Source organism: Capra hircus, chromosome 17 (genome assembly GCF_001704415.2).
Source record: "Capra hircus breed San Clemente chromosome 17, ASM170441v1, whole genome shotgun sequence".
In the NCBI taxonomy this organism is placed as follows: Eukaryota; Metazoa; Chordata; class Mammalia; order Artiodactyla; family Bovidae; genus Capra; species Capra hircus.
In genome coordinates this window covers 41240123-41261186 of record NC_030824.1, presented here as the reverse complement: position 1 = coordinate 41261186, position 21064 = coordinate 41240123, and the positions used below count along the sequence as shown (strand labels likewise).

Sequence of the window (21064 nt, the reverse complement as noted above, 5' to 3'; positions counted from 1 at the left end):
GGATATAAATGAACTTATTTGCAAAACAGACCCACAGACAGAAAATAAACATGGTTACCAAAGGGGAAGGGAGGAGGGAATAAGTTAGGTGTCTAATTAAGAGATAAATAACAAGGACCTGTAAAACACCAAGAAGTATATTCAATAGGTTATAACAACCTATAATGGAAAATAATTTGAAAAAGTATATATACATAACGTATATGTATAACAATCTATTGTACACTTGAAACTAACACAACATTGTAAATTATACTTCAGTTTCTTAATGGTTTAAAAAAATAAGCTGGGTAATAGTAAATAATTTATTAAATGTGTAAATTGCTTTGAGCATAATGAAAATAAGTTACTGAAATGAGCATGGTTCTTTTCTTGTAATGAATTAAAAGTAGCAAATGTTCATTGATAGCTTTTGAGTATGTATGTTCCATGTAGGTCAGCTATCAATCTGCTAGGTGATAGTAATCACAGAGTATGATCTATTTGTTGTGGCAAGGAAGTTCAAAGGAAAACCACCCAACTTTTCGTTACTGTTTTTAGGCAAAATTCATCATTCCCAGGCAATGTCAGAAAAGCGTGAAACTTCTCAGACACACTTGTGAGTTACGTTTCTGATGAGACACGGCTAGATATTTCCGGTTTGCATTTGTTCTGCCATCAATGGTAACAAAACGTTAGGAGTGCCTATGATTACTCCATTCAAGAAAGCACTTAACATGCTGTGAACACTATTCACAAGAGATTTTTCTGTTTTACTGTATCTAGAGTCCAACTAAACCAAATTGTAAAGTTTAGTGTAAGAAAACTGGTAAATTGTTGCATTTTTCTTTCGCAATCATGATTTTTAGTGGCTGCATAGTATTGTTAGTGAAAATGCAGGTTATTACATGGTATGTTGCCAGTTGGGTTAAAGAGCAAAGCTGGAAGATAACAGACTTTATGCATTTTCCCATTTAGAAAAGTAATATATGTTTAGTATACAGAAAAAGGTTAAGAAAAATGAGAAGCAAAATTAGTTTAAGCAATCTCTTAATTTAATCTCAAACTTCTTCCCACATCTCTTTTTATTATTTGTCTGCACTAAGAGGCTTGCGGGGTCTTAGTTCCCTGACGAGTGGTTAAACCTGCACTGTCAGCAGTAAAAGCTTGGAGTCCTAACCACTTAGGCTTTTCCCCTTAGATACCCATCTGATCATGCTGGACATCTGTACCTGGAACCTCAATGTGATGCATCCTTTTCCTCCCAGACTTGCCTCTGCTCTCATGTTCTCTTATCAGAGAGCTCCTGCTCTTGACTCTCCTGGCTTGTCTTCCTACCTCTCTGCTAGTTCTCATCAAGGTCATTGTCCCTGTGGGCAATCTGAAATAAATTTGACCTCTTTGTTTCCGTACCTCAAGGCCTTAAGTGATACCACCTTAACTTTCAATTTCAAGACAGGGAGGGCTTAGGCCTCTTCATCAGTTCCCATTGAACTATTACATAAAATGCCTAGTAGCTTCCAGAATATACCTCTAGCTACTTACCCACTCCATTTTTCAGTCTATATAATACTCTTCCCCACACCTTTCCAAGTTTTAACTGCCCTCCTAGCTAATTGGCGCAGTCATAGAGACTCGCTCACACTCTGAATTCACCCCCAGACTGAATTAGCCCCAGTTCCATGGCTCCAAGTTTCACAGGTAATTCTGTATCACTGAGTTCATATTGTGCTGTAATCATCTGCCTTCCCTGATAAACCAGGGACCAGAGCATACCCATATTTTAGGCCCAGTGTTTTTCCTAAGGGCTTCCCTGGTAGCTGAGCTGGTAAAGAATCCACCTGCAATGCAGGAGACCCTGGTTCAATTCCTGGGTTGGGAAGATCCCCTGGAGAACGTGTGGACCACCCCCTCCAGTATTCTTGGGCTTCCCTAGTGGCTCAGACAGTAAAGAATTTGCCTGCGATATGGGAGACCTAGGGTTGATCCCTGGGTTGGGAAGATCCCCTGGAGGAGGGCATAGCAACCCACTCCAGTATTCTTGCCTGGAGAACCCCCATGGACAGAGGAGCCTGGTGGGCTACAGTCCATAGGGTCACAAAGAGACAGGACTGAGCGACTAAGCACACTTTTTCTAAACTTAGTACAGTGCTAGCTAGACACAATATTTGTTCAGAATTTTTAGTTCATAAAATGAGAGGGTAGACTAAATCAATAAACTTTAAATGAGGGCTCCAAGGAAATATTAGGAACTGAGGGGCGGCACTTCTTACTCACTCCCAGCTGAGGCTGCTGAGGTGCCTCAGTCCACTGATACATGATTTTCTACCATTTCTTGGCAAAAATGGCAACCAGAGATGCTGTTCTGAAGTGATTGTAGCAGAAAGGTGCAGAAGCAGATCAAATTATTGAAGCAGCAAATTGCTCTAATTAAGGAGAAAGAAATTTTGCAGACAACTTAGAGAAGAAACTTCGAGTTGAAAATGCTAAATTGAAGAAGGACTAAAATGAGCTAATTAAGGCAGAAATTCAAAATGGAGTAAAATACCATTTCCATCTGGTACTCCACTAAAAGCTGATTCTACAGTTTCTGAAAATGAGATACAATCTATACCAATAGCAACCATATCTTCTGGTGCTAAAGAACAAGTAAAAGAGGAGGAGGAGGAGAAGAAAAGATGAAAGAGAAAACTGAAAAGAAAGGAGAAAAAAGAGAAAAAACGGCAACCAGTAGCTGATTCTAAGCCTGTTGATGTTTCCCCATCTGGATCTTCGAATTGGGTGTATCATCACTGCCAGAAAACACCCTGATACAGATTCTTTGTATGTAGATGAAGTAGATGTTGGAGCCCCAAGAACAGTGGTCAGTGGCCTGGTGGAGCATGTTCCTCTTAACAGATGCAAAATCAGATGGTGGGTTTACTTTGTCTCAGGCAATGGTGATGTGTGAAAGTTCACCAGGGAAAGTTGAAATCTTGGCACCTCCTAATGAATCTGTTTCTGGAGACAGAATTACTTTTGTAAGAAGCTCGGCAAAGTAACTTTCTTCTTTTGAGCAGATGTATAGCACATTCTTGGGAAGGCCATGTGGAAGGATGCTTTCCAGTCCAGTCAAATGATCCAATCCCACTATTATCTTGTCCCCTCTGAGTTTTTTCCTACTTGCCACCCCTCACTGTACAGAAAACAGCCAAGCACCATGCAGGTCAGTCATCAATGGTGGGTAACCAGAAGGCCATGTTAGAACAAGCGCTGGCAAAGGTCATGAACTTGGGGTTGAACTGCAAACAGGTAATGGGGCCTGTGTGTTTGCCATCCAATACAGCTACTTTTATACCACTCTCTCTATTCCAGCATGGATATTGCCATCCTCTGAACCAATCATAATAAACTGGAAGTCTGGGGTAAATGAGACCTCCAATGTGACAGCCTTGCTTTCAGCATAACCCCCAAACATGCATCACCACTCCCTTGAATGCATCAATCAGACGGATGAAGCTGCCGTTGGTGGAGATGAGGATGAGCTTGTCATCATTGCTGAACTTAAGCCCTGTCCACTCACAAGTCCAATCATACTTCATCTTAAATGTCGCAAATGGCCCCTTATCAAAAAAGCAGAGATCATAAAGTTTGACCATTCCAGAATTGACACCTGCAGCAAAATTAATTCTTCTGGATCAAAAGAACAAACTGGCTTGCCCTGTATATGCATGAGACCCTGGCAGTTAGGAGAGCGGAGATCCCAGAGCCGAATGGTCTTATCAAGAGACCCAGAAATGAAAGCGTCATCCACAGGTGACATGAACAAGGCCACCACCCTTTTGCGATGTCCAGGAAAGTACCTGATATATTTGAGGTCATGCAAGGACAGGTAACGAACAGTATCGTCTCTTTTGTTAGAGCTGTTCAGTTCAGTTCCGTTCAGTTGTTCAGTCGTGTCCGACTCTTTGTGACCCCATGAATTGCAGCATGCCAGGCCTCCCTGTCCATCACCAACTCCTGGAGTTCAATCAAACTCACGTCCATCGAGTCAGTGATGCCATCCAGCCATCTCATCCTCTGTTGTCCCCTTCTCCTCCTGCCCCCAATCCCTCCTAGCATCAGAGTCTTTTCCAATGAGTCAACTCTTCGCATGAGGTGGCCAAAGTACTGGAGTTTCATCTTTAGCATCATTCCTTGCAAAGAACACCCAGGACTGATCTCCTCTAGAATGGACTGGTTGGATCTCCTTGCAGTCCAAGGGACTCTCAAGAGTCTTCTCCAACACCACAGTGAAGTGAAGTGAAGTCTCTCAGTCGTGTCCGACTCTTTGTGATCCCATAGACTGTTGCCTACCAGGCTCCTCCATCCATGGGATTTTCCAGGCAAGAGTACTGGAGTGGGTTGCCATTTCCTTCTCCAGAGGATCTTCCCGACCCAGGGATTGAACCTGGGTCTCCCCCATTGTAGGCAGACGCTTTACCGTCTGAGCCACCAGGGAAGCCTAAACTACTGTATTTGCTGCATGAGTGTATCTGATGAGATCCACACCGTATTTCTTACTGTACGGGGTTCTCTTTGGTTTGCCCTCCTGGCAGTCATAGAGCACGATGGAGTTGTCATCGTTGCTCGAGATGACCATCTCCCCGTTGGGGCTGAAGTCGAAGCAGTTGATCTTGTCAGAGTTTTCGTGGAACACCTTGGCGACGCGGAAGCTCTGCAGCACACTGTTGGTCAGATTCATGGCGACGGTTGCCCACCATGACAAGGAGCTAAATCCTAAGACGATTTCGGGGCAGATCCAGCGTGATCTCTACACTAATGATGAATGCGTGGCTACACACAAAGGCGCTCCCTTTAAGGTGAAAGGAAAGGGAGTGTGTAGGGCTCAAACAATGGCCAACAGTGGAATAAAATAAAACACTTCAGTTTCTGAAATACGTTAGAGAAAACAATAAAAAGAAATACATTTGTCAGTCATCCCTTAAAAAAAAAAAAAAGAGACAGAACTGAGAAAAGAGCCTAAGAGCTACATCAGAGCAGCACCTCTTCTTTGTTTTGTTTGTAGGCTTAGAAATAAGTTTGAAAAGGTTTTTGTGCTATTAAAAAAAAAATGTGAGAAAATCACTGGACTAGATAATCTCTAGTACCCTTTAGTTTATAAATACAATTCAAGGGAAGAACCATATAGTCTTATTCACATCTAGCAATGATATATGACAGCAGAATACAGATTCATCTTCATGACTAAATCAAGGCACAAGCACCATAGAGCAATTTTGACCTGAGTGCCTATTTAAATAAAATTTGCAGGAACAACAGCTTACAGGCTTCACTGAAGAGGTGAGCAAAGGAAAACCAGAGGAAAGGAGAGGACTCCCTTTTCTTTTCTCTTATAACTAAAAACACTCATCAGTGCCTTGAAACCCCACCCAGGGCGTTGTTTGCACTCTCCCACAATGACCCCTGGTCTCCACCCCCAACATTCCCATCACTGTGGCACTGATTGCAGCTCCTGGTCTATTCCAGTGGTGATGCAGAAGAAGGCAAGTAAGGCGAGACACAAGTTTAAATTTGATCTAACCAAAGACAAACTGCAAAGTAATAAAAGCATACTGAAAACAGTCCCACCTGCTGCGCTCACCTGGAAAGAAATGCCTTATTTGTGGGGAAAGACCTTTACACTTAGTACTGTGCTAAAGGTGAGAAAGGAGACAAACACAAGATGATAAGAATAAATCACCTTTGTTATGTGAAGAAACACCAGAGCAAACATTTTAGTTCCTTCAGCTGGGTCTTAGAGGAAGCGTTTAGGCCTTGAAGGGAATCTGCTGTTTTCTGATGACCTTGAGCAAGTTTCTGAATTTATGAGCCTATTGGGTTTCCCTGGTGGCTCAGACGGTAAAGCATCTGTCTGCAATGCAGGAGACACAGGTTTGATCCCTGGGTTGGGAAGATCCCCTGGAGAAGGAAATGGCAGCACACTCCAGTATTCTTGCCTGGAAAATTCCATGGACGGCGGAGCTTGGTAGGCTACTGTCCATGGGGTCGCAAAGAGTCGGACACGACTGACTGACTTCACTTCACTCAATTTTCCTATTAGACATCACCAGATGATCAATATGTTGATTATATTCTTTGTAGCCAAAGATGGAGAATCTCTATACAGTCAGCAAAAACAAGACTGGGAGCTGACTCCTTATTGGAAAATTAAGACTTAAATTGAAGAATGGAGGGAAAGCCACTAGGGCATTCAGGTATGACCTAAATCAAACCCCTTATGATTATACAGTGGAAGTGACAAATAGATTCAAGGAATTAAATCTAATAGACAAGAGTGTCTGAGGAACTATGGACGAAGATTCACAGCATTGTTCAGGAGGTGGTGATCAAAACCATCCCCAAGAAAAAGGAACGCAAAAAGGCCAAATGGTTGTCTGAGAGGGCTTACAAATACCTGAGTAAAGAAGAGAAGCAAAAGGCAAAGGAGAAGAGGAAAGATACACCCATTTGAATGTAGAGTTCCAGTGACTAGCAAGGAGAGATAAGAAAGGCTTTTTAAGTCAATAGTGCAAAGAAATAGAGGAAAACAATAGAATGGGAAAGCCTAGAGATTTCTTCAAGAAAATTAGAGATACCAAGGGAATATTTCATGCAAAGATAGGCACAATAAAGAACAGAAACGGTATGGACCTAGCAGAAGCAGAAGACATTAAGAAGAGGTGGCAAGAATACACAGAAGAACTATACAAAAAAGATCTTAATGACCCAGATAATTATAATGGTATGATCACTCACATAGAGCCAGACATCCTGGAGTGTGAAATCAACTGGGCCTTAGGAAACATCACTCCACACAAAGCTAGATGGAATTCCAGCTGAGCTATTTCAAATACTGATGCTGTTCAAGTGCTGCACTCAATATGTCAGCAAATTTGGAAAACTCAGCAGTGGTCACGGGACTGGAAAAGGTCAATGTTCATTCCAATCTTAAAGAAAGGCAGTGCTGAAGAGTGTTCAAACTACTGCACAATTGCACTCATTTCACATGCTAGCAAAGTAATGTTCAAAATCCTTCAAGCTAGGTTCCAACAGTATATGAACCGAGAAATTCCAGATGTACAAGCTGGATTTAGAAAAGGGAGAGGAACCAGAGATCAAATTGCCAACATCCATTGGATCTTAGAAAAAGCTAGAGAATTCCAGAACAACTGCTTCACTGACTATGCTAAAGCCTTTGACTGTGTGGATCATAATAAAATGTGGAAAATCCTTAAAGAGATGGGAATACCAGACCGCCTGACCTGCCTCCTGTATACAGGTCAAGAAACAACAGTTAGAACTGGACATGAAACAATGGACTGGTACCAAATTGGGAAAGGAGTACATCAAGGCTGTATATTGTCAACCTACTTATTTAACTATATGCAGAATACATCATGTGAAATGCCTGAGTGGATGAAGCACAAGCTGGAATCAAGATTGCCAGGAGAAATATCAATAACCTCAGATATGCAGATGACACCATCCTTATGTTAGAAAGCGAAGAGAAACTAAAGAGCCTCTTGATGAAGGGAAAAGAAGAGAGTGAAAAAGTTGGCTTGCAACTCAACATTCAAAAACCAAAGATCATGGCATCTGGTCCCATCACTTCATGGCAAACAGATGGAGAAACAATGGAAAGAGTGACGGAATTTAATTTCTTGGGCTCCAAAATCACTGTGGATGGTGATTGCAGCCATGACATTAAAAGACGCTTGCTCCTTGGAAGAAAAGCTATGACCAACCTAGACAGCATATTAAAAAGCAGAGATATTACTTTGCATACAAAGGTCCATATAGTCAAAGCTATATAGATGTGAGAGCTGGGCAATGGAGAAGGTTTTTCCAGTAGTCATGTACAGATGTGAGAGCTGGGCAATGGAGAAGGCCGAGCCCCAAAGAATTGATGCTTTCCAACACTGGTGCTGGAGAAGACTCTCCAGAGTCGCTTGGACTGCAAGGAGATCAAACCTGTCAATCCTAAAGGAAATCAACCCTGAATATCCACTGAAAGGACTGATGCTGAAACTGAAGCTCCAATACTTTGACCACTGATAAAAAGGCCGACTCATTGGAAAAGACTCCTGATGCTCGGAAAGAATGAAGGCGGGAGAAGAAGGGAACAACAGCAGATGAGATAGTTGGATGGCATCACCAACTTAATGGACATGAATTTGAGTTTGAGGAGATGGTGAAAGACAGGCAAGCCTGGTGTGCTGCAGTCCATGGGGTCACAAAGAGTTGGACACTACTAAGTGACTGAACAGCAACAATTTTCCTGTTAGTCTCTTCAGAGACACTAATAATACCTATCCCACAGATAAGAAACAAGACAAATGCCACCAACTCCATGGCATACACCACACACTATTCCTTCCTTTGCAGTGGCAGAAAGACATTTAAATGTCTTTTAGGTGGTATATAATTTTGTTCTTATCTGAAGGTAACAACCTTTTGTTAATTTAATTGATAATTCTAATGACACTAGTTTTTCTTCAGTTTACCAGTAACAAAGAATTGATGTGTTTACTAACAGAGCATCAAGGCAATACTAAACTTCAGCAATAATGCCAGGGGCAACAGATCCATATTTATTAATATTCTCAAATGCCCAACTCATAATTTATTTAGAATCCACATTCAGGTTGAGATTATCCTGAAATCATTGGCGTAACTTAGTTAACCATTTGTGTAACTTGCAGATGAGATGTCAGAGAGAAGTGAGTGATTTTATCAAGTTGAACACACCTCATTACTGACCAGTTTCACTGTAAAGCATAGTCACATTGTATCTAGGCTAGCTATCTTTAACTAAGACCAAATGTGAAAATGCATGATTATAGCAATGAGTTCAGTGTGTTTACTGTTAGCTTTACAGATTTGTGTGCATTGTTTTAGTTAACCTTATTTCGACTGCCATGAAATAATTCAGAATTATCTCACAACCTAGTTTGTGTTAAGCAAAACTGGTAATTAGGATAGCTAAATATATTGCAAATGCACTATTCAAATGTGTTTTTTTCAAATGACTGAATCTTTTAAAGCAAATTAGAACGTCAGTCATCCTAAGTGAAAAAATCACTAGACTTTCTGTAAATCAATTATCCTTCAATTAAAAAATTAATAAATTTAAAAAAAAGAAACAACAAAAAAGAAACAGTATTGTAACAAATTCAATAAAGATTTTTTTTAATGGAAAAAAATCACTAGACTGGCATATCTCTAACATATATTTTTGAGCAGTCAGAATTTAGTTCAAATTAGACTTTACTCATATGGTTAACTGTGTTAACCTGGCTGGGGCTTCCCAGGTGGCATGGTGATAAAGAATCTGCCTACCAACTCAGGAGACACCAGAGACGCAGATTCAATCCCTGGGTTGGGAAGATTCCCCTGGAATAGGAAGTATTCCAGTATTCCAATATTCCGAGTATTCCACTCCAGTATACTTGCCTGGAGAACTCCATGGACAGAGGAGCCTGGTGGGGCTACAGACCATGGGGTCCGCAAAGAGTTGGATATGATTGAGGATGTACACGCATGCACACAAATTGGCTAGTCTATGATGCCCAGTTGTTTGGTCAAACAGTAGTCTAGATGTTGCTGTGAAGGTATTTGTGTTATGTGATTAACATTTACAAGTCAGTTGACTTGAAGTAAAACAGATTACTCTCTATAATGAGGGTAGGCCTCATCCGATAAGTTGAAGATGATGCAAAAAAGAAGCAGTTCTGCCTCAAGACTGCAACATATCAGTATAAACCCTGCCTGAGTTTTCAACCTGCTGACCTGCCTCGTAGACTTCAGACTCCAGAGTGTATCAACTTTTACCTGAGTTTCTAGCTGGTCAACTATGAAGACTTCAGGCTCACCAGTCCCCACAAATGTGTAAGCCAATTCTGATTCTCTCATTATCTATCTATCTGTCTAGAGAGAAGATGTAGATATATAGATATCTATAATTTCCCAGAGATTTAGATCTGTATTCGAAGATTAGACGTACCTCTGTCTGTACCTCCTATTGGTCTGTTTCTCTGGAGAACTCTAACACACTACTATTTTCTAATTATTAGTACATATGAGACTTTAACAGAGAAGGCAATGGCACCCCACTCCAGTACTCTTGCCTAGAAAATCCCATGGGGGAAGGGGCCTGGTAGGCTGCAGTCCATGGGGTCTCTAAGAGTCAGACACGACTGAGCGACTTCACTTTCACTTTTCACTTTTATGCATTGGAGAAGGAAATGGCAACCCATTCCAGTGTTCTTGCCTGGAGAATCCCAGGGACGGGGGAGCCTGGTGGGCTGCCGTGTACGGGGTCGCACAGAGTCAGACACGACTGAAGCAACTTAGCAGCAGTAGCTGCATGAGACTTTAAAGTTCCACTTCATTTTTGTAATTAAATGACAAATCCCTTCTTGATTTAGTTCAATACTTAATACTTGATCTGATATGACTACCTGGGCTTCAGTTTCTGAAGTATCTCTGAAAGGTACTTCAGCCATGAAATATAATACTTTCACCAATATGCATCCCATTGTTCCAGACAAAACCTGAAATAGCTTTTTATCTAATCTCTGAAATAAGATTCCATCAGAGGTTATGAGATGGACAAAGAGGAAAGATTAACACAATTAATGCTTCTACTCCCAAAGATACCAAAGTCAATGTGAAATTTAGGAGAAGAGCATAACCTAGTGATTTTATGTAAAATCACTTCCACTGACCACAAGATTTTTTAAAATAATTTTTACATTAATTTAACAGAAGTAATCTGAAATCATTATCCTGGGGGAAATCTCTTTGGGGAGAAACAAAACCCTCAAGCATTGTAGCTAATGGAATATTTGACCTGCCCAGTCTCCAATTCCTGATTTCTTTCCAAAGACAACCATGATTTTCAGTTTAGTATATATCTTTCTGATCTTTTTTCCTAAGCATTTACATTCATTTAGCTGTTCCTGTGGAAATATTGCGAAACTTAAGTTCCAGAATCTATAGGCAAACCGCCCTGGGTTTAAATCCTAGCTTTGTGACTTTAGGCAAGACACTCAACTTCGCTGTTTTCAAATCTGTAATATGGGAATGATAATTATAGTACCCAAGTCATGGAGATGTTTTGAGTGTCAGTGAGTTCACCTACGTAAAGCGCTTGGAGAACGGTGTCTGGTATGGCACGTAGTAAGTACTACGAAGTATCATCTGTGTGTTAGTCATTCAGTCACATCCCGACTCTGCAAGCCCATGGACTGTGCCTGCCAGGCTCCTCTGTCCATGGAATTCTTCAGGCAAGAATACTGGAGTGGATAGCCATTCCCTTCTACAGGGGATCTTCCTGACCTAGGGATCAAACCCAGGTTTCCTGCGTTGCAGGGAGATTCTTAACTGTCAGAGCCACCAGGGAAACCCTAGCTATTATCATTTCACCTCCTTTTTGAAAACCATATATGGCATCCTACTACTGTATGTTACTTTGCACATTTGTTTAGAACAGGGACTCTCTTGTGGCCCAGTGGCTAAGACTGTTCTCTCAACACTGGGCCAGGTTCAATGTCTTGTCAGGGAACTAGATTCCCCCATGTCACAACTAAGAGTCCAGCTAAAGATCCCACATGCCACAACTAAGGCCTGGCCCAGCTAAATTAAAAAAAAATATTTAATTTGTTTAACCCACTCATGTATTTTGGAAATATTTCTGTAATATTACAAATAAAATCTACCTCTTCTTTTTTCAACTATTTCAAGTCTCATTTTCCATGTAGTGATTTCAATCTACTCCTCAGTACCTAAAAGAAATATCTACATTTATTTACCCAAATAGTTCTTTTCTTCTTCTGTATGGTTCAGTGAACTAATGTATCTGGGGCCTCGGGGTGTGGGAGGGAAGTGCTTGGTGAACTAAAAAGCATTATGGAAATATTTGTAGATGTCTTCACTGGGTATCAAGTGGAGAAGGAGATAAGACTCCGCCCTTATCTGGGTCATACCCATTACTACCCTAGGTAACCTCCATTCATTTTTGAGGCTTGGTTTTCATTTACTAAAGGTGGTGACTCATCAAAGATGTAAAGAGTCTTTGGCAAAGCTACCATACTCTGACTGTTCTATTTCTCCGTTCTTCCATTTGAATTGCTGCCTCACTGCCTTGAATGAAGCAGCATGTATGTTTAAAGAAAAGCAAGGGAGGACAAATGATTGGCATGGTTGAAGGTGATGTTTACATTGCAGTTCTACTTCTTTTTGAAGTTCCCCTTTGAGGGCATCTCCTCTTTTGGACACAAAAAACGTTAGGAAGTGCTGCCACCTCATCTGGTGCTGTTGGAGCCCACTGCAGAGGGCCAGGTGAGAGAGCAAGGGAGAGGGCAAAGGGAGGCGTGGGAGGCTGCTGCTTTGATCTTCCTTATGTTACCCTCAGGCTGTTCTTTAAGTAGACACAGCATCTGATACAGTTCCTAGTGCAAAGCAGGCAATTGGCAAATGTTTGTTGATTAAATAAATGAATCAATTAAACCTTTACTTGCCATAGCAGAAGAGAATATATTTTCACATTATAAAAAAGTGGGGGAAAGGGTTCTGTATTATCAGCATCTATTTTTATATCTCTACCCCTTCCCTCTCTTAGATCCTCACCCTACGACATTCACTCTTAGGAGCAGAAATTCTGTCTTATCTATCTTTGTGTCTCTAGCCCTAAGACAGTATCTGCTTATAAATATTAATGAACAAATGAATAAATAATTTTAGCTAAATTAGGTTTGTGGTAAAGCAATACTTACTTTTTATTGATAGGTTAAAACAGAAATACAGAAGCCCCTGAGAGTGCTCCAAAAGGCAGAAGACCTAAAGTGAGGCTCACTCTAGCTTCCTCCAGGGAAAACTCACCTTTATGAGTCTGAGTCAGACTAGTCAGTCTGTGAATCCTCTAAATATTGGGAAACAAGGCAGATGCTCCTGGGGCATTCTGTTCTTTTGCCATCCACCAAGCTGCAAAGTACTCCTCATTCTTAGCCAATTAAGTCTTTGAACTGATATTTCTTCCCAGTCACAAGTCTGAACTGATGCAATGGTGTTCTAGAGGTTATAAGAGAAAAGTTGCTGGCAATCGTATCTGAAAGACCCAATCCTTACTTCTGTTTATGTGGCAAAGGTTTTTTCACAACAATCAGCCTTCTCAAGAAGTGTACCCACAGCTTGCCTGACCAGGCCTCAGTGAGAGACAGAGTGTGAAGCCATGGTCAGGCAGAAAACACTGTTTGCACTCTTGAGAGAATAACATCACTGTCAGCACACTTGCCAGGGTGCTCAGAGGACGAAAAATGTATATAGTGCCTTAGAACAAAGAAGAACAGAAGTCTGAGTCCTGGTGAGAGTTTTCAAGTGGATCCCAAGGCTAAATAAATGAATGGTGTGTCTCTTCATACAAATATAGCTAGCAAAGGAAAAGGATGGAACACTCAAGTGGGCCCAGCAAAGACACTGAATTTTCACTTTTACAAATGGCACTGTGAATGCAAGAGCTGAAAGTCGGGAAGAAAGTTAAAATGGTGCGGTAGCAAACAATTGCTTCCTTTGCCTCCCACATCTTGCAGTGCTCACGTTTGTCTAACTTGGCAGAAATACAGGATCCAAATCCATTTCATACACCAGATGTGAGTTCCCAGAGAATCCTGGGGGAGATAGGACTGATCTGATGTGTTGAGGCAGAAGGAAAGGCAACTCAAAGAGAGGAAAAGGGCCAAAACAGCATTTTTCAAATTAAGAATTCTTCCCCTGCCTTCATTTCTAAGAGCAGAAACTTTTATTTTCGTGAGGAGATCACAGGAAAGTTTCCTGGTGTAAACTACAAGCTCTTCCACATTGATTTTTCAGAGGATATACCAAACTCCAACTCTGCCCTGCCCTATGTCATTTTGGATATGGTATTTGAAATAAGAGTGTTTACCATTTCCCTCTCCGTCGGCTTTGTGCCTGCACATTAACTTGGCAGTCACCAGGACTTCCATTGCATTTACCTTCAGCCAGGCCTTACCTTGCTAAAACAAATCATATACTGTGAACTTCACATAAAGAAAAGATAATTTCACAAAAGTTTTACCCTTTTTAGAACTTAGATAAATTATGACCCTAGGCTATTCAAAAGTCATACTCTTTATGTGGTGGTAGCGATTTAGTCGTTAAGCTGTGTCTGAGACTCTTTGTGACCCTAAGGACTCGAGCCCGCCAGACTCCTCTTTCCATGGGATTTCCCAGGCAAGAATACTGAAGTGGGTTGTCGTTTCCTTCTCCAGGGGATGTTCCTGACTCTGGGATCATCCTGCATGTAGACGGATTCTTTATAGACTGCACCACCAGGGAAGCCCCATACTCTTTGCATATCCCCTCAAAACAGGGCCTAAGCTTATGGGGCTCTAAAGATGGATTTCTTGCCTGGGCATCTACCAAGAGCTGAGGCAGCCAAGAAATGACTCACTGCAAAGAGTCAGGAAGACACCCTCTCTGCAAGCTCTCAATCCTGTCAAAACATACCTCACAAAGACATGAACACTCTGTTCAACACAGCCCCTTTGAGACCAAATGGAGCAGTTTCATATTCAAACCATATAATCAAGAATATAATATATAGAACTTCTTTTTTTCCTATAAACCTGTAACCCAATTAAATCTCTATTTTGAACTTGCATTTCCCTTCATAATGGATGTAAAGAGGCCCCAAGTTCTTTGTAGCTATTCACACGGAGGTGAAATCCATTTCTGCACTCCCTAAATATGGAAGGGTCCTGCGACTTGCTTTGACCAACAGAATGTAGTAGAAGGGCCAAGTGACTTCTGGTCTTGACCTCAAGAGGCCTCACAGCTTCTGCTCTTATCTTTTTAGAAAGCTTCCACCATTCTGTGAAGAAGACTGTGGAGAGAGAGGCCCAAATGTCCCATCTGAGGCAGCAGACCTATTAATGACTCCATGTTGGATGGTCTAGTCTCATGCAATCCCCAGATAACTGCAGTTCCAAAAGTGACCTCAGGCAAGAATGGCAGAAGAGCCTCTCCAGCTAGGTCTGGCCCAATGTCAACCAACAGAAACTGTGAGCAAATGAATGATGGCTTTTTAAGCCATTAACGTGGGATGATTTGTTATGCAACACTAGATAACTGATACAACTCTGGTGGTTGAAACCATAATTGTAGTCAATTCCAGAAAAGTGAGTTTGATTTAAACTCAATCAATTTAAAATTTCCTCACCCGTAGCCTTCTCTCAAAGTGGCATATAAAGTTCTATACAACTCCTATATCTATGATCTGAACAATGTACTTGATTTACTCAAGCTATTAACATAAAATGGTACATTCAGCAGAGAGTACACTTTAAAGGGACCCTGGCAATCCAGTGGTTAAGATTCTGTGCTTCCAATGCAGAGGGCACAGGTTCCATCCCTGGTCAAGGAAATTAAGGTCCTACATGCTGAGTGGTGAGGCCACCATGCACACACACACACACACACACACACACACAACAACAAACAAACAGAATACAAAGTGAATCTCATAGATTTGGGGCATACACATAGTGTTTCCACCATAGGGCTTACAGTCCATGGGGTTGCAAAGAGTTGGACATGATGGGCAGCATGATGGCAGGGGTGGCTGAGGTGGTGGCAGCCGTGGTAGAGGTCGGCTCAGCCTGGCAGTTTGAGGAGCTGCTGCGCCTCAGAGCCAAGTCCTTTCTTGTGGTCCATTTCTGGGCACCATGAGCTCCTCAGTGTGCTCAGATGAACGACGTGATGGCAGAGCTCGCCAAAGAGCTCCCACAAGTTTCATTCGTGAAATTGGAAGCAGAAAGTGTTCCTGAAGTATCTGAAAAATATGAAATTAGTTATGTTCCCACCTTCCTGTTTTTCAAGAATTCTCAGAAAATCTACTGATTAGATGGTGCCCATTGCCCCAGAGTTAAAAAAGTTCAGCAACATGCGTCTAGTGGCTCCTTCTCACCCAGTGGTAGTGAGCACCTGAAGGAAGACCTCAACCGGCCCCCGAAGAAGTTATTTCTCGCTGCCCACTGCATGCTATTCATGAAAGGAACACCTCAGGAGCCACACTGCAGTTTCAGCAAGTAGATGGTGGAAATTCTTAACAAACATAATATTCAGTTTAGCAGTTTCCACATCTTCTCAGATGAAGTTCGTCAGGCCCTCAAAACCTATTCCAGTTGGCCCACCTATCCCCAGCTCTATGTTTCTGGAAAGCTCATAGGAGGACTTGATATAATTAAGGAGCTAGAAACATCAAAGAACTAGATACGATTTGCCCCAAAGCCCCCAAGTTAGAGGAAAGGCTCAAAGTAAGGACAAATAAAGCTTCTCTGATACTCTTTATGAAAGGAAACAAACAGGAAGCTAAGTGTAGCTTCAGCATACAGATTCTGGAAGTATTATATAGTACTGGGGTTGAATATGAGACATTTGATATATTGGAGGATGAAGAAGTTCAGCAAGGATTAAAAGCTTACTCCAATTGGCCAACGTACCCCCAGCTGTATGTGAAGCAGGAGCTTGTTGGAGGACTGACATCGTGAAGGAACTGAAAGAAAATGGGGAGTTGCTGAAAGGAGAGAATTAATGAACGATAGACTTGGTGCCCACCCACTGCAGGAAGGCTTCCTCCAGTGGAGCAGTTCACGATTTAGTCCTCAGAAATGGACTAGGAGGAGAAAATGCTCCTCCCCAGTATCACTTTGTGTATTTCACAAGATTGTGCTAAATAACATATGTGACCTTTTCTCCACCAAAAATAGAACCCAATATACATCTTCAAGTTCAATTTTTAAAAAAAATTGGACATGACTTGGTGACTAAAACAATAACAAAGTCTTTAAGGTAAGTCTTTAAGCTTCAGTGTCCTGGAAGTTGAAATCAAAATTATGCCCATGATACCAGGCCTTCAGTTTTTGTAAAGGTTGCCATCCTCCCATTTGTGATTGATTCTGAAAGTCTTCTCTTAGACAACTACAGAGAATATCTGAATGTCAGGCTATGCGAGACTTTGTGTATTTAATTTTCTCCTGTTCAACTTAAAAAAAAATTTCAGGCTTTATTGAGGTACTTGTTGTTCAGTCGCTAAATTGTATCCAATCCTTTTGCAACCCCATGGACTATCGCCCACCAGTTTCTTCTGTTCATGGAATTTCCCAGGCAAAAATACTAGAGTGAGTTGCCATTTCTTTCTCCAGGGGATCTTTCTGACCCAGGATCATATCCATGTCTCCTGCACTGGCAGGAAAATTCTCTACCATTAGCCACCAGGGAAGCCCTTTATTGAGGTACAGTTGACATATAAGATATTTAAAACGGTCATTGTAGTGAAAGGATCCCCCTCATCTTAATGCATCTAACAGATTCCTGCTCAACCTTTACCAAAAGTCCAGTTGAAGGAAATATGCAAAGTATACATCTTGAAGAACGTAAGCCTTTTCGCTAGATGGCTCAATTAATTCCTTGGATTATCATAGAGTTGCATATGAAATCCACTGTCTTCCTTCAGTCTGAGCATTCTTTGGCATTGCCTTTCTCAGGGATTGGAATGAAAACTGACCTTTTCCAGTCCTGTGGCTATTGCTGAGTTTTCCAAATTTGCTGGCATATTGACTGTAGCACTTTCACAGCATCATCTTTTAGGATTTGAAATAGCTCAGCTGGAATTCCATCACCTCCACTAGCTTTGTTTGTAGAGATGCTTCCTAAGGTCCACTAGACTTCACATTCCAGGATGTCTGGCTCTAGGTGAGTGATCACACCATCGTGATCATCTGGGTCGTGAAGATCTTTTTTGTACAGTGCTTCTGTGTATTCTTGCCACCTCTTCTTAATATCTTCTGCTTCTATTAGGTCCATACCATTTCTGTCCTTTATTGAGCCCATCTTTGCAAGAAATGTTCCCTTGGTATCTCTGATTTTCTTGAAGAGATCTCTAGTCTTTCCCATTCTATTGTTTTCCTCTATTTCTTTGCACTGATCACTGAGGAAGGCTTTCTTATCTCTCTTTGCTATTCTTTGGAACTCTGCACTCAAATGGGAATATCTTCCCTTTTCTCCTTTGCTTTTGGCTTCTTTTCTTTTCACAGCTATTTGTAAGGCCTCATCAGACTGCCGTTTTGCTTTTTTGCATTTCTTTTTCTTGGGGATGGTCTTGCTCATCTCCCGTACAATGTCATGAACCTCTGTCCATAGTTCACCAGGCACTCTGTCAGATCTAGTCTCTTGAATCTATTTCTCACTACCACTGTATAATCGTGAGGGATTTGATTTAGGTCATACCTGAATGGTCTAGTGGTTTTCCCTACTTTCTTCAATTTAAGTCTGAATTTGGCAATAAAGAGTTCATGACCTGAGCCATAGTCAGCGCCTGGTCTTGTTTTTGCTGACTGTATAGAGCTTCTCCATCTTTGGCTGCAAAGAATATAATCAATATGATTTCAGTGTTGACCATCTGATGATGTCTATGTATAGCACATAAAGTAAGCAAAGTAATGCTCAAAATTCTCCAAGCCAGGCTTCAACAATATGTGAACCATGAACTTCCAGATGTTCAAGCTGGTTTTAGAAAAGGCAAAGGAACCAAATTGCCAACATCCTCTGGATCATCAAAAAAGCAAGAGAGTTCCAGAAAAACATCTATTTCTGCTTTATTGATTATGCCAAAACTTTTGACTGTGTGGATCACAACAAACTGTGGAAAATTCTGAAAGAGATGGGAGTACAAGACCATCTGACCTGCCTCTTGAGAAATCTGTATGCAGGTCAGGAAGCAATAGTTAGAACTGGACATGGAACAACAGACTGGCTCCAAATAGGAAAAGGAGTACGTCAAGGCTGTATATTGTCACCCTGCTTATTTAAATTATATGCAGAGTACATCATGAGAAACGCTGGACTGGAAGAAACACAAGCTGGAATCAAGATTGCTGGGAGAAATATCAATAACCTCAGATATGCAGATGACACCACCCTTATGGCAGAAAGTGAAGAGGAACTAAAAAGCCTCTTGATGAAAATGAAAGAGGAGAGTGAAAAAGTTGGCTTAAAACTCAACATTCAGAAAACAAAGATCATAGCATCTGGTCCCATTACTTCATGGCAAATAGATGGGGAAACAGTGTCAGACTTTATTTTTTGGAACTCCAAAGTCACTGCAGATGGTGAATACAGCCATGAAATTAAAAGATGCTTACTCCTTGGAAGAAAAGCTATGACCAACCTAGACAGGATATTAAAAATCAGAGACATTACTTTGCCAACAAAGGTCCGTCTAGTCAAAGCTATGGTTTTTATAGTAATCATGTATGGATATGAGAGTTCAACCATAAAGAAAGCTGAGTGCCAAAGAATTGATGCTTTTGAACTGTGGTGTTGGAGAAGACTCTTAAGAGTCCCTTGGACGGCAAGGAGATTCAACCAGTCCATCCGAAAGGAAATCAGTCCTGAATGTTCATTGGAAGGACTGATGTTGAAGCTGAAACTCCAATACTTTGGCCACCTGATGTGAAGAACTAACTCATTTGAAAAGACCCTGATGCTGGGAAAGACTGAATGCTGGAGGAGAAGGGGATGACAGAGGATGAGACAGTAGGATGGCATCACGGACTCAATGGACATGAGTTTGAGTAAACTCCAGGAGTTGGTGATGGATAGAGAGGCTTATGCTGCAGTCCATGGGGTCGCAAAGAGTCGGACACGACTGAGCGACTGAACTGAACTGAACTGTCTTCCTTCAGTTCAGTTCAGTTCAGTCGCTCAGTCGTGTCCGACTCTTTGCAACCCCATGAATCGCAGCACGCCAGGCCTCCCTGTCCATCACCATCTCCCGGAGTTCACTCAGATTCACGTCCATCAAGTCAGTGATGCCATCCAGCCATCTCATCCTCGGTCATCCCCTTCTCCTCCTGCCCCCAATCCTTCCCAGCATCACAGTCTTTTCCAATGAGTCAACTCTTTGCACGAGGTGGCCAAAGTACTGGAGTTTCAGCTTTACCATCATTCCTTCCAAGGAAATCCCAGGGTTGATCTCCTTCAGAATGGACTGGTTGGATCTCCTTGCAGTCCAAGGGACTCTCAAGAGACTTCTCCAACACCACAGTTCAAAAGCATCAATTCTTCGGCACTCAGCCTTCTTCACAGTCCAACTCTCACATCCATACATGACCGCAGAAAAAACCATAGCATTGACTAGATGGACCTTAGTCGGCAAAGTAATGTCTCTGCTTTTGAATATGCTATCTAGGTTGGTCATAACTTTTCTTCCAAGGAGTAAGAGTCTTTTAATTTCAGGGCTGCAATCACCATCTGCAGTGATTTTCGAGCCCAAAAAAATAAAGTCTGACGCTGTTTCCACTGTATCCCCATCTATTTCCCATGAAGTGATGGGACCGGATGCCATGATCTTCGTTTTCTGAATGTTGAGCTTTAAGCCAACTTTTTCACTCTTCTCTTTCACTTTCATCAAGAGGCTTTTAGCTCCTCTTCACTTTCTGCCATAAGGGTGGTGTCATCTGCATATCTGAGGTTATTGATATTTCTCCCGGCAATCTTGATTCCAGCTTGTGTTTCTTCTAGTCCAGCGTTTCTCATGATGTACTCTGCATAGAAGTTAAATAAGCAGGGTGACCATATACAGCCTTGACACACTCCTTTTCCTATTTGGAACCAGTCTGTTGTTCCATGTCCAGTTCTAACTGTTGCTTCCTGACCTGCATACAGATATCTCAAGAGGCAGATCAGGTGGTCTGGTATTCCCATCTCTTTCAGAATTTTCCAGTTTATTGTGATCCACACAGTCAAAGGCTTTGGCATAATCAATAAAGCAGAAATAGATGTTTTTCTGGAACTCTCTTGCTTTTTCTATGATCCAGCGGATGTTGGCAATTTGATCTCTGGTTCCTCTGCCTTTTCTAAAACCAGCTTGAACATCAGGGAGTTCATGGTTTACGTATTGCTGAACCTGGCTTGGAGAATTTTGAGCATTACTTTACTAGCATGTGAGATGAGTGCAATTGTGTCATAGTTTGAGCATTCTTTG

General features: G+C 41.6%; 3 pseudogenes; 2 read left to right on the top strand and 1 right to left on the bottom strand.

Annotated features, from left to right (window-relative positions):
- On the top strand, nucleotides 2297-4877 carry LOC102173678 (annotated as a pseudogene).
- On the bottom strand, nucleotides 3131-4702 carry LOC102173407 (annotated as a pseudogene).
- Nucleotides 15625-16612, top strand: LOC102173957 (annotated as a pseudogene).